The 12127-nt window shown below is 37.8% G+C and overlaps 1 protein-coding gene across 3 annotated transcripts in view; it reads right to left on the bottom strand.

Moving 5' to 3' along the window:
- FAM172A (family with sequence similarity 172 member A) overlaps window positions 1-12127 on the bottom strand; it is a 256713-nt gene that overhangs the window by 107279 nt on the left and 137307 nt on the right. The window lies entirely within an intron of this gene.

A 12127-nucleotide genomic window follows, 5' to 3' on the forward strand; every position in this document is an offset into this window, starting at 1 on the left:
TGGTCTTGCCTCAGGTGCTCTGCTAGGTATCCTGCTCCACCAGTATTTCACACACCCAGGATAACAGATCCAGGCTCTTCAATGCCAGAAAGAGCTGATCAGTCAAGGTAATTTCCTAAAATTTGCATCTCATTTCCCTTTGCTCTGTGCCAGCAACCACTTCATATCCTTAGCTAACTCAGTCACAGATAACAGAAATTTCCTTACAAAAAGAAAGCATAAACGAGTAAAAGACACTGGCAATTGGAAGCTGCTAATTAGTGTGAATCAGTGTGAATTATTGAAATTTATCAAGAACGTCGAGGTGATCTAGATCTCAATTCCAATCTGCATCTCAGTTTTAGGGATTTAAGCTCTTATGTCTAAAATCAGTATGAAGAGACGCAATTAAATAATGTGGTTGATTTTGGCTTTTATTTCTATTCTCATACCCTGTTTTCTAAGTATGAGTGAGATGGCAACAAATCTTTTATGGATCCTGACTCAAAGTTTTCGGAATAATGATGTGCTTTTCTGCTTCAGCAGCAGTGATCATAAAAAAACCCTGAATTTCTCTCACTCTTGGAAAGATTCTGCTCTTCATTGACTATGAAAGAATGCAGTTTTAAGTAATTATGTCTCACCTATTGCAAACCACCTCAGTGTGAGACAGGACTTGCTTCAAAACAGTTTGTTGCTGTTTTGAAATTTGATTGTATAGATAGTAACAGAAAGTAAAGACTCCTTCTTTTGTGAGCAATGTGGGAATTTTTTTCTAAGAAATTACATAAAGAAAATATTATTGACAAACCAGTTACTAAGATAAAGCTGAAGGACAACTTGAACAGCAGTTTCCTGTGCAAAAGTGATGTACTCTATAATATGTATGGAAAAAGCAATTAAAACACTGGAAGTTTCAAAATGACTAATTCATTTAAAATATTTGTCTTTGCTGTATACACAGGGTGTACTTATTTTTCTGCCACTGATACTCTTTACAGCAATTTGTGTATAGGTAGCCAATGCTGTTTTAACATTCTGAGAAAAAGAGGACATTTTTTTCTGTTTAATATAGAATTTTCAGGTTCCTTTGTATTTATTATTTTTTACCCTGCTGGTAAAAGCACATCATTTTAGACTAAGACAGCAGCAAAAAGCTACTGAACTTAGCCCAAAAAAGCTTTCACCAATCAAAGCATAACCAGTGGTCCAGTTATCTAAATTAATAACTGCACAGCTTCACAGTCCAGTACAAAGACTCAACAGGATTCTATAAAAGCAAAAAGAAATGAGCTAGAATGAGTTAGACTATAACTACAGCTTCCTTTTTTACCAGTTAAAGACAATAAGCCACAAAATGTCAGGATAAACTGGGTTGCTGTACCCTCTGCTAAACCCTAAACAAGGTAAGAAAAGTACATACATGTAAGAAGGAGTTCGGAGGAGTCCTATATATTTAGAAGACAAGCTCTTTCTTCGGACCATCTGCTTATTTTTTCCCCTTGTAACAGCCCATATTACAAATACTTCAGACCTGGTGCCAGGTCTGAACACAGAACATCCAACTACAGGAGCAGAGCACAGCTGATCTCCTTAGGATTTCAAATTGCACTGAGTCTGTGAGGTTTAACCTCTACTGCCTGGCTTGGATTAAATGATGGGACTGGATGTTGCATTTTCAGCATGAAAGTTGGCAGTTTCAGGCAGCTGCTGCTTGCTGTAATTTCACTGCAGCTAAATTTAATGCACTTACATAGACAGTTGTTAAATTTGATAGAGAGAGGGTCTCCTGGTCAGAGTTTACACAATTATCTATACGAATGTACAGAAATGAATGGACATGAGCCCGGAGAAGTCATATTATGCACCTCAAAAGGCATGTCAGGCTGAATGCATTCTTGTTTGTGAAAGACTGAGATGGAAAGGTGCTAGAATACTTGAAATTAGATTCCCTGCTGCTGACAGCTGGTCACCTGTAAGGGCTAATTCTATGTCAAAGTAAGTGGTCTGGTTCTTTCAAGTTGTGGAAGTCAGTTATGAGTCTCCATCCCTCTGAAAACCCTTCCTCTTGATCAATATATATAATTAGACATGAAAGGAAAAAAACCATTAAGAACCATATGATGTGAAAAGGCCCTTGTACAATGTTTATCCAATACAAAGCAGCCCCAGTAATGGGCTACTGGGCCATCCATTGGGCAGAAAAGTGGAGGGAGTAAACTCAGATTTCGGTTTGCCATTTTTTTCCAGTATGGCTAGTGCTAGGAGTCGAAAGGTATGTAATATTTTAACAGCTGGAGCCATTAGGTATTCACAGATAAGCAGTATGCACACTGCGAATACAATATTACATTCTGTTGCATTCAAAAAACAGTTTAAATTTACCAATGTAATATCACAGTCATTAATTGTTAAATACCAGGCTGGAGTGATGCAGCAACTGAAGCCTTATCAACTATTCCAGATTCTAACACCTAGACGTTGCAAGGTCTGCAGTTATGATGGACTACCTGAGTCGATAACACATGGAATCGTCTAAACAACATTTGCATATTTGTGTAATTATTTCCTAAGGTTAATTAGCTTCCGCAAAGCAGCTTGCCCTTTGAGACTGCTTACTGTGACAGGTTCACGTATTTTGTGTTTCAGTGCCAATTTCCAGCCCCCCACCCCTCCCCCAAAAGTAACCTGTTGCCAGAAAGTTACAGATGGGGCAAGACCTAGAGGCCTTGAACCACCTTTGCTGAGGCACAGCAGCTTAAACTTCTAATACATCAAAACTGAAAAAGTCACATAAAGAAAAAAATAATGACGAAGAAATTCAGTTTTCAGATCTGGTAACTCTAACTTTAGAGTGTTTTTAAAATCAAGGAGTAGGAATCACATTTTTTTGAGACAAGGGAAAAGTGAAATGCACATAAACAGGGAAATATGCCATACAACTGAACAGATTTTTAAGAATTTATTTCAAGGTGATTTCTCTAATAACCACTTATCACAGCAAAAAATTCTCCTCCTAGCTTGATAAGCTACTGTAGACAATTATGGTACATGAATTAAATATGGGAGAACAGAACTGCACACTGGTGGGGAGGTAGAAGGATGCAGAAGGCTCTGATCTCCTGTCCTGGAGATATTAGATCTTTCCCACCAGTAATGCCTTGACAGTCATGTACATTTTGTCCCATTGCCTCCGGGAGCTTTGGAGCAGGCAAACTTTTGCAATTCATCCCAACCCTTCCAAAAAATCATTACATTTAAATTCATGTAAGTATAAAAATATCCTGTTACAACAGCACCCTTCTAAACGAGTACTAAATGATGCTTATCACCTATTGCATTTTTCTCACTTCTTTTGCAAATATTTGCCTGACATGAGACAAAAACTTTTTCATTAGGGAGAAAAACAATGAAATTATATGATGGGTTGCTATCACCAGAGCAGATCCAAAAATTCTGGATACGGTCTAAGAGGCTTTTGTCATGGCTCAGAAACATCATTCCCTAATTTAGTGACCCTCACCAACCAAGACCCCTCCAAACCAGACACTGCTCCTCCCACCGCTCTTCTGGTGGGAGACACAAAGGACAGAGGTTATGGGTTGAAATAAAAAGAATTTACTGGACACAGCAACGAGATAAGAAAACAAACAGTAACAGTAACAATATTAACAAGAAAAGCATACAAAAAAGAGGGTGATTTAAATGCAAAAACCTTCTCACTGAATCCAAGCTGACCCAGTGTGACCCCAAAAAAATGAATGAAATAGCAGACAGACCCTCCTCACCTGTGCTCTTCTTCCTGACCACAAGCCATGCTCCTTCCTTCTGGGAAGAAAGAATCCCTCATTCCTGCCCCAACAGTGTGATAACAAGAAGTGATACAGAATAATAACCTAGATATGCCCACATGGCTCCAGACCCCTTTCCCCCACAGATACTGGAAAAAAATTAACTCTGTCCTGGCTGAGAACCAGGATAGCTTTGGGGGCAAGAAAGCCAAAACAGAAGCAAATAAACCAGCCAGTATATGATCTTCCCCTCACAGCAAAGACAGTAGCTATGGCATTACAACCACAGAGGAGAATTAAAGTAAGAAGAGAATATAAACTGAAAACAGGAAAGGAGGTGAAAGAAAGCATTTTGTGTTAATGTATTTTTGCAGCATATGTGAAGACAAGACTTGAAAGTGTCTTAGAATATTTAATGAGATTTTGACTTTAACTGAGATATTCCAGTGTATTAGGAAGTATCCCATGTACCTGAAAATCTTTTTTACCTTTTCAATCACAGAGTTGAGAGAATTCTTGCACAGTTATTTGGGAAAGGTTCCCTACTCCAGTACAAGAGGAGATCCCAGGAGACAGCAGGACCTTTTATTAACAGTAGGAATTGCATTTCTGCTTTACTTAATGACACAGGTAACACTAACCTGTATGCTACATACATAACGATGGGTTGGGTCTTAAACAACTCTTGAATAACTGGGCTTTCAGGAAGCATAAAAATAAATAATAATAAATAAAATAGCCATGCCATAGCAGTATCTTCTGTACAGAGGCAATTGCAACTGTGTGAAACCAGACAAAAGGATTCTACAGAAACAAACACCAAGATTATCTCAGCAGCAAAGCAGTTCTTAGTGGGGGAGGTAACACTAGAGGAAAAGTGACAGTGGAGACAAATTTATACCAAATCTTAAATCTGACAATATGTATCTGAAATTCAGTTTAGCAGACCATGTAAAGAGCACAGGAAAGCAAGAATGATGAAGACTGAGCAGTGAGTCAAGCAAGTTATTTTAATTGCTGTGTCCTGAGTGAGAAAGAGACAACTTGAGAGAAAACAAGAGGAGAAGAGATGAAATCATAGACAGCTGATGCTCTGGCCTTGAAAGTCTGAATAGAGGACATTTCTTTCCTCCTTTTACGGGCTCTGTATGGATTTTATTTGCATACTTTGCCATATTAGAACCACAAAACTCAGCAGGATTTGATCAGCTGTGCAGAGTGGGTTCATGGTCACCAATTTCTGGTGTAGTGCTATGGAAACACAGAGCATTGAATGTGCACTGGTTCAACACTAAAATCATGTAAATGCATGAGAGATGTTATTTTATTCAGCATCTGTATTCAGAAATTCATTACTTATGACCTTAGCAGGGATTAAATACCGAGTCTTTGGATGTAAAAGCACCAGACTCTTGCACTTGCAGGAAGGAGTGAAATAAAAAAATGATACTATTTTTTTAAGGCCACTTTCTGAGGTGGAGGCAAGATACCTACTCTGGCAGTAGGCAGCCACCAGTTTTGAGACAGAAGGAGAGACCAGTTATCACAATAGCTAAGTCTGGTCATCTGCAGAGTTGTGGGATGTAAATAGCATAGGCAAGGTTGTTATCTGGCACATGCCTTCAGAAAGCAATATGGCAAAGTGACTTGAGGTTGTTGTGGGGTTTTTTTTGTATTACAGATCTCGGTTTATTCCCAAATCTATTTGAGGTGTTTCTGCTTCAATATCTTCTGCCTATTTTATTTGTGAATTGGACTGGTGATGGAAGTGTTCCTAATATTGCTTATGGAGCCCCAGTAATGCTGTGTGCATAGAGTCAGCAGCACAAAGGAAGACCAGAAGTCTTACATATTGCAGTTAAATGTTACTAAGTTGAAGGTAGTCCCACTACCAAAACTGCCAACAATTTATCAGTAAAGCATGAAATCTCAACAGTCCTGCTAAATCAAGAACTACTCCATGAAACATGCAATATCTGGCATATCAAACAGCCAAATAAAAGATGTAAATAAAAAATGCATTTGGTGGACTGATAAAAAAATTTAGATTTCCTCCACCAGTGCAGAGAGTATGAAGAGCTGGTTTGGGAGGAAGTGGTGGGACCAGTATCTTGCTATGGTATAACTCCTGAGATTAGGATTAAATTTACAAATTTTAGCTAAAGCAAGACTGACGTCTAGGCATGGTTTTTATGCTTTGTGTTTGGGCTCCTCCCTGGGGCTCCTGCTCTCCCCAGCTCCCACCACAATTACCACTGAAGATGACTTCAGATCCTGTCCCACTTTCACCACTTCAAATGCAAGCTGGGCTTTCCCTGGTGAGTGTGGTCAGGAAATAAAATTCAGACTTATGCTATATATATATATGTGGCAACAGAGCAAGCTTGGATCCTAACATGCTAGGGCAGCAGGAGGGACTTACTTTTCACCTTTAGACTCTGGCTTTATGGCATACAAGAGAAAAAAAAAAAAGCAACTCCAAGACCAGCTAAGCACTCAATCACTACAGTTCCTAACCAAAACCCTAGAGCTATTTCTGGATTAAAAATACCCAAACCCCTTTCATATCCTGATTCCAAAGTGCTCCAACCACCTCTGCCCACTCAGGAACAAGCTGGAAACCAAAACACTTTCCACTCTCTTGACCACAGGCCCTGCCTCCATGCCCTTACTTAAAATACTACAACAGGTCTGAAACCTGCTCAACAATGCCCTGAAACCACAAAGAGACACTGTCAGTGCCCACAACTATTCCTCAGAGAGGTGGTCTCAGCTGCATTATTATATCACTGATGTAAGGCTATACTTCCTTTTTTTGGCAAATGTGGGCCTTCACATGAGGCCTTCAGAGCACCACCATGTCAGAAGCATGTAGATATTGTATGATATATATATAAGCATTTTTAGAAGGCTAGTGTTGTAGATAGCATTTCTCAGATTTGCATTGGAACTGAGAATTAAGCAGGGTGAGTTTGGAGATGGATCTCTGCAAAAATAAAGAAAGTAGCAAATGTTATCCATGTCCTTCACTCTGCAATGACTGAGGCTCTCTGCATGGCAAATACCTCCTGCTGCTCTATTCAAATGTTCTTGTTACTTCTTCAGCTTTTTATTTGGAAATTCAAGTGACGTGTAACCTGAAAGGGTTTGCTGCATATAAAGTAAATCCCAGATTTCAGGCTATATTAATTAAGTCCCAAATATTATTATATTGTCCTGGTTAAAGCATCTACTTGTCAGCCAGGGTAAGACAATTTTATCAGGATGTTGTTCAAGTCTAGATTTCCCCATTATTGCTTCTGTTGGAGTCTGGCATGTCTTGCCACCACCACCCAACTGTTTTAAAGTGAAGTGCAGGAAAGGAGACCAAAAGCAAGAAAAAAACCAGGCAAACTGTTACTCAAAAATTAAAAGTGACTTTTAATTATGATTTTCACCAATAAGTTAATTATTATTATGAGAAGAATGTAAGCAAACACAAATATGATATCTGTCTTTTTTTAGTCTGGGCACAAGAACATTACTGACTCGCTGAGATGAAAAAGTTGCAGAGAAGAAAATAAATAGGAGGAAGGGTAATTAATCAGAGGAGGTTTTACTTAAGAAAAAAAATAAGTGCTTCCCCTTTTAGGTCTCTGACAGATTTTGTGATTTTTGTGTTTGTTTTCCCTTTTTCATATAATTTCAGGGTTCCAGGCAAAAGGAGGCTGAATTTGAAGTAGCATGTTCTGGCAAAAAGCTTTGAAATCTTGCATGGAGAAACTCCTCAGACTGAAGATGCAATAACATTTCCTCAGATTAGTCCTATCTGCACAGTCATACCATGTCTATGGATAAATACCTGTGCAGTTCATAAGAAAATCCCCATGCCATGATCTAAGCATTATCTGCCAATCTTTGCAGGTGGACTTACACATTCTAATTTAAGTAACAACTATAGCAGCATGGCCAAAGATATTCCCATCGATAAAAGAAAGTACTCAAAGACTGAGCCAGCTGCATTTCAGTACTCTTATGGATACCTACATTTTACCTCTTCTTTATGTCTCCTTGTATTTTTTTCTTTCTGAACTACTCAATCTCAGGGACTGAGATTCTGCCTACAACATATTTCTGCCTGTAACATAAGCCCCATCAAACACTACCTTTTGTATGATCAAATTATGGGAACAAAAGAGTATTTCTTAAACAAACCATCAGCTTGTATCTTCAGGGATATCCTCCTTAGCAGCCATGTTTCTGGCAACTAACAGATTAATTGTGAGAGCAAGTAAATAAAAATGAACACAATACTTTTATAAAAAGAACTATCTTCACAAGACACAGAGAGATCATGCCAGTCATTTAAATGATGACACATATTTTTCTCAACACTAAAAGCAATTCCTTTGGAAATGAATGCATCTGAAACATTCAAGAACTCTTAATGGAAGTCATGCAAAAGTGTTATTTTTCTATTTCCTATAGTACTTTAAATCCTATTTTATTCTCCTGTTCTTTCAATCTGTTTATATGTTGTAATGAGAAACAGACTTTTTTTTTTTTAACCATGCTATTGCAAGAAAAATACCATTTTTGCCAAGGAAAATGCATCTTTCCCCACGACAGGAAACAATGAATCTACACAAACTGTTTCATTAACAGCTATGGTTTCAGAACAAACCTCAAGTCTGTGTTACAGAGTTTATAACTTTTGTGATAATTAAATGTAATAGAATGGTTTTGCTCTGTACTGTTCTTCACTTCTCCATCTATATTTATTACACTCAAGAGCAGTTATTTAAGTGAAAGAAAGATCTAACAGGCTCAAAGCTATTTGATTTCTCTTAAAAAAGACTGCAACATGCTCAGTGCTTTAAGTAAACTGATATATTACTTACTCAATGCACAGTTACAAAGATTTCCTGAAGTGCCTTAATATGTAGAGGACTACAGTTAATTGTATTTGAAGTAACCGTCATTAGCTTATAAAGTAATTATCTAAAGACAAACACAATCTGAAATTCAGATTTGAATCTACTGTTGCTTCTCATTTCAATAAGCTGAAAAGTTCAATGTTTAGCTTTTTAACCCTGAATTCTGCTTCCCCATTTTCCTGAATGCAGATGCATAACCTCTCTTATTTTTGTTTCACAATAATGCACCCTAAGAAATGATCTTTCATCCCAATGAATTGCTACACAACCTCAGAACTTGCCTGTCGTACCTCTGTCTTAAACTCTGTGATTCCCTTGTGTTGATTATTTCATTAAAACAGGCTCTTTTCCACACAGATTAGCAAGGCCGTTTGCATTGCAGCAGTGGTGCATCGCTGTTGTCAAAGATCATTAGATATTAGATCAACAGCAATTTTCTTCTAACACATTGCAATTTTTTTTAACAACTCAAAACATCCAATTACATAACAGACAGCTTGGCTGTATTTTAAATTAGCACAGCTGCTAAAGCCAGGAAATGTAATTCTCAGGATATCAGAACAAAAGGTTCAAAGTAAAAAAGAATTCTTATATACCATAAGATTATCAGGACTAGACTGTCACACTGTGACCTTCCTGGCGTCTAGCTAATCTGACAATATTTGGCAGAGCATTGTTTCAAATCAATAACTAATTAACAAAGTACAAAAGAAGTTGTACTGTTTTTGAGCTTCCTTGTTAAAAATGGCTTTTGGTTGCACATGGGCAGAAAGGTCACTTTTATGACATCTTCAGGAGTCTTTCAACACCTTGCCACTGTCAGATTAAATTACTTTTAGCAATTAATTGTCATAAATTAAAACAGAAGCACATTAGTTACAGCAGGTTGTCATAATGACATAGTGAACAGTTGTTTTGATATGAATTTTTTCCACCAACCCTCTATCATATCTTAATTTTTTTGGTTGACCTAACTGGAAAATTGGGAGCAATCTTGTAACTCATGCAACGTAGGCCAAACATTGGGGGTCTTATTGAGATTATAGCCTGAACAATAAAAGAACAGAAATTCCAGAGATAACTGAAAATCCTGAGACTATGTATCTTATATAAAATATGTAATCTATGTCTATGCTGCTGTGTGGGATAAGAAAAATAAGCCCTCAAAAAATCACATGGATGCCACTTTTGTTACTGTTATAAATGGTCCTTGATGCCATGTTAATCCATTATTAGAAAACACCATTTGTTGGATGTATTTTAAGACAAAGATGAAGTGGATTGAACACCTGCAGCCTTCCCCCATTCAAACCATTACTTAGCTTTGGAGATATGGATCTTACTGAGATTTAATAAAAAAAAATTCTGTTCTTTTAGTTCCTTTTTTTGAATTCCTCTCTGTATGCCAATGCACATGTACATATTATTTCCTCTGACATTTATCATCTCAAGTTTGAGTTTGCTAAAAACCATTACATCAGGATGAAAACAGACAACAATCATAACAAAAGTTCCCTGGATAAACAGGAAAAGAGAAACAAGACAGACTGCACTGGAGAAGAAAGACACTGTGCAGAAGAATGGATCTGGGTAACTGCAGGATCTGTCTTTAATGGTATCAGCAGAAAAGCTGTAACCTCAAGAACTCTCTGGGTAACTTCTCTAGTCCTGGTTGCCCTCTAGGAGCTGATCAACCAGGGCTTCAGTCTGAGATTCTGGAAGAGCTCTGACACCTCTTACAATGAGCAGCAGAGCACTGTTTAATAATCCATGTTTAACGTATTTTTCTATTTTTGTTGCTAGCTCTATTAGAGCAAATGTTTTTTACTAACATATTCTAAACCTTAAATCTTGTTAAGTAAGATGAAAATGAGTGATAAGAACTCACAGCTGTCAGGCATCTTGGAAATCCTGCATACTGTGATCACATTCAGTGTATCCTAGTACAACGACCAAATACACAAGCAGCATGGACTTGTTTGGAGATGGCAGCACTCACACAAAACTCGAAAAAATTTTCTTAAGTAATTTGTAACTCTTCATGAACATGGACACAGGTGTAAGAGATGAAGAGAGACGGGGTTGCTGTGCAAGGCAGCCTGTAGGTAATGCACTGGCCTGCTGCTAAGCTTTGGGTCTCACCTTTAAAATAGCAGTCTAGACAAAGTCTTCTATGAAGGAGTTGTGTACAGGGTTAATTAAACCACTCTTTGTTAATGCTGTAATAAAGAACAGCCTTTTTAATTCTGTCATGTCTATCCACTTCTAAACACACACTTGTAAATGATCAATTTACATGTCACAGCGTGTTTTTACTCTTTCTGAAACTCAAGAACTGCTTTGCAGTTTAAAGTGAAATCTTGTGGACTCAAATTAACAATGTAGAAAAAATCTTGATGAAGATATAAAAAAGGAGAGGAAGTATGAAGGATGTGAGCAGTACTTGTATCCTTCCCATTATTCCAGAATGGTCATGCTAATAACATCTGGACATCTGCAAAAACCTCCTACTGCTGTTCTGGTTGAATGTTCTTTAGCAAATTCAAGATAATGATCTGTCTTGGGGAAATTCTTGATCTCTGAAGAAATCATGAATATTTGCTCCACATCCCAGTGTTAAAGATGCCAAGAAACATCAGTGCCTGTCTGTAGTGGTTTGTATCTTTCAAGATGCATTTCTGTAGCAGTACTCGTGCAAGATCACATTGGTTTAACCATGCTGATAGCTAGGTAAGCTTCCTACTCTAAATCACCTATGCCTCTTATTGTGGATAGCCAACCACAACACATGAATGTGATTTCAACCAAATGAACCACAATCTCAGTAGTACTAAATGTTCTGAGATAGTGAAATTTGCCTCTCTTCAAAATGTCCACAAAGTCTACTCATAGATCAAATACTTTAAGGGCTGAGATGAAACTTTGTAATGTCAAATGATTGAACTACATCAGCTGGAGAGAACCTCTGAGGGTCACCTAGTCCAATACTATGCTCAAAGCACTTTCAGCCAGGACCGGTCACAACTGCCGTACCTCGTACTTTCCAACAAAAGCCAGAAAGTGGGAGGTCTGTAGTTCTAGCGTTGCAGAAGTGTAGAAACACACATTGTGAAAGCTCCTGAAACCTTGATTCAAAGGCATTTGAGGGAGAGTGACTTTGCACACACTCCAGAGAAGTCCCAAAGATGACTACAGCATTTTGGACATGAAATAATTTTTGTTACTTCTGTGCCATAATACTACCTTTCCAACTTTTGTATGCTCTGTGGACCCACAGTACAAATGAGGCAGTGGTCATCTTTTTCCATCTACTCTAGCAAAGCTGAACTCTGCCTAGTCACTTTATCTTTGGGTAGAAACAGCTTTATTCATGGTGTTGTTAGAAAATTATGTCACAGTTGTTTACCACCACCATAACAGAATAACAATAGTACCTCAAAT

The sequence above is a fragment of the Poecile atricapillus genome, chromosome Z (genome assembly GCF_030490865.1).
Source record: "Poecile atricapillus isolate bPoeAtr1 chromosome Z, bPoeAtr1.hap1, whole genome shotgun sequence".
Taxonomy (NCBI): Eukaryota; Metazoa; Chordata; class Aves; order Passeriformes; family Paridae; genus Poecile; species Poecile atricapillus.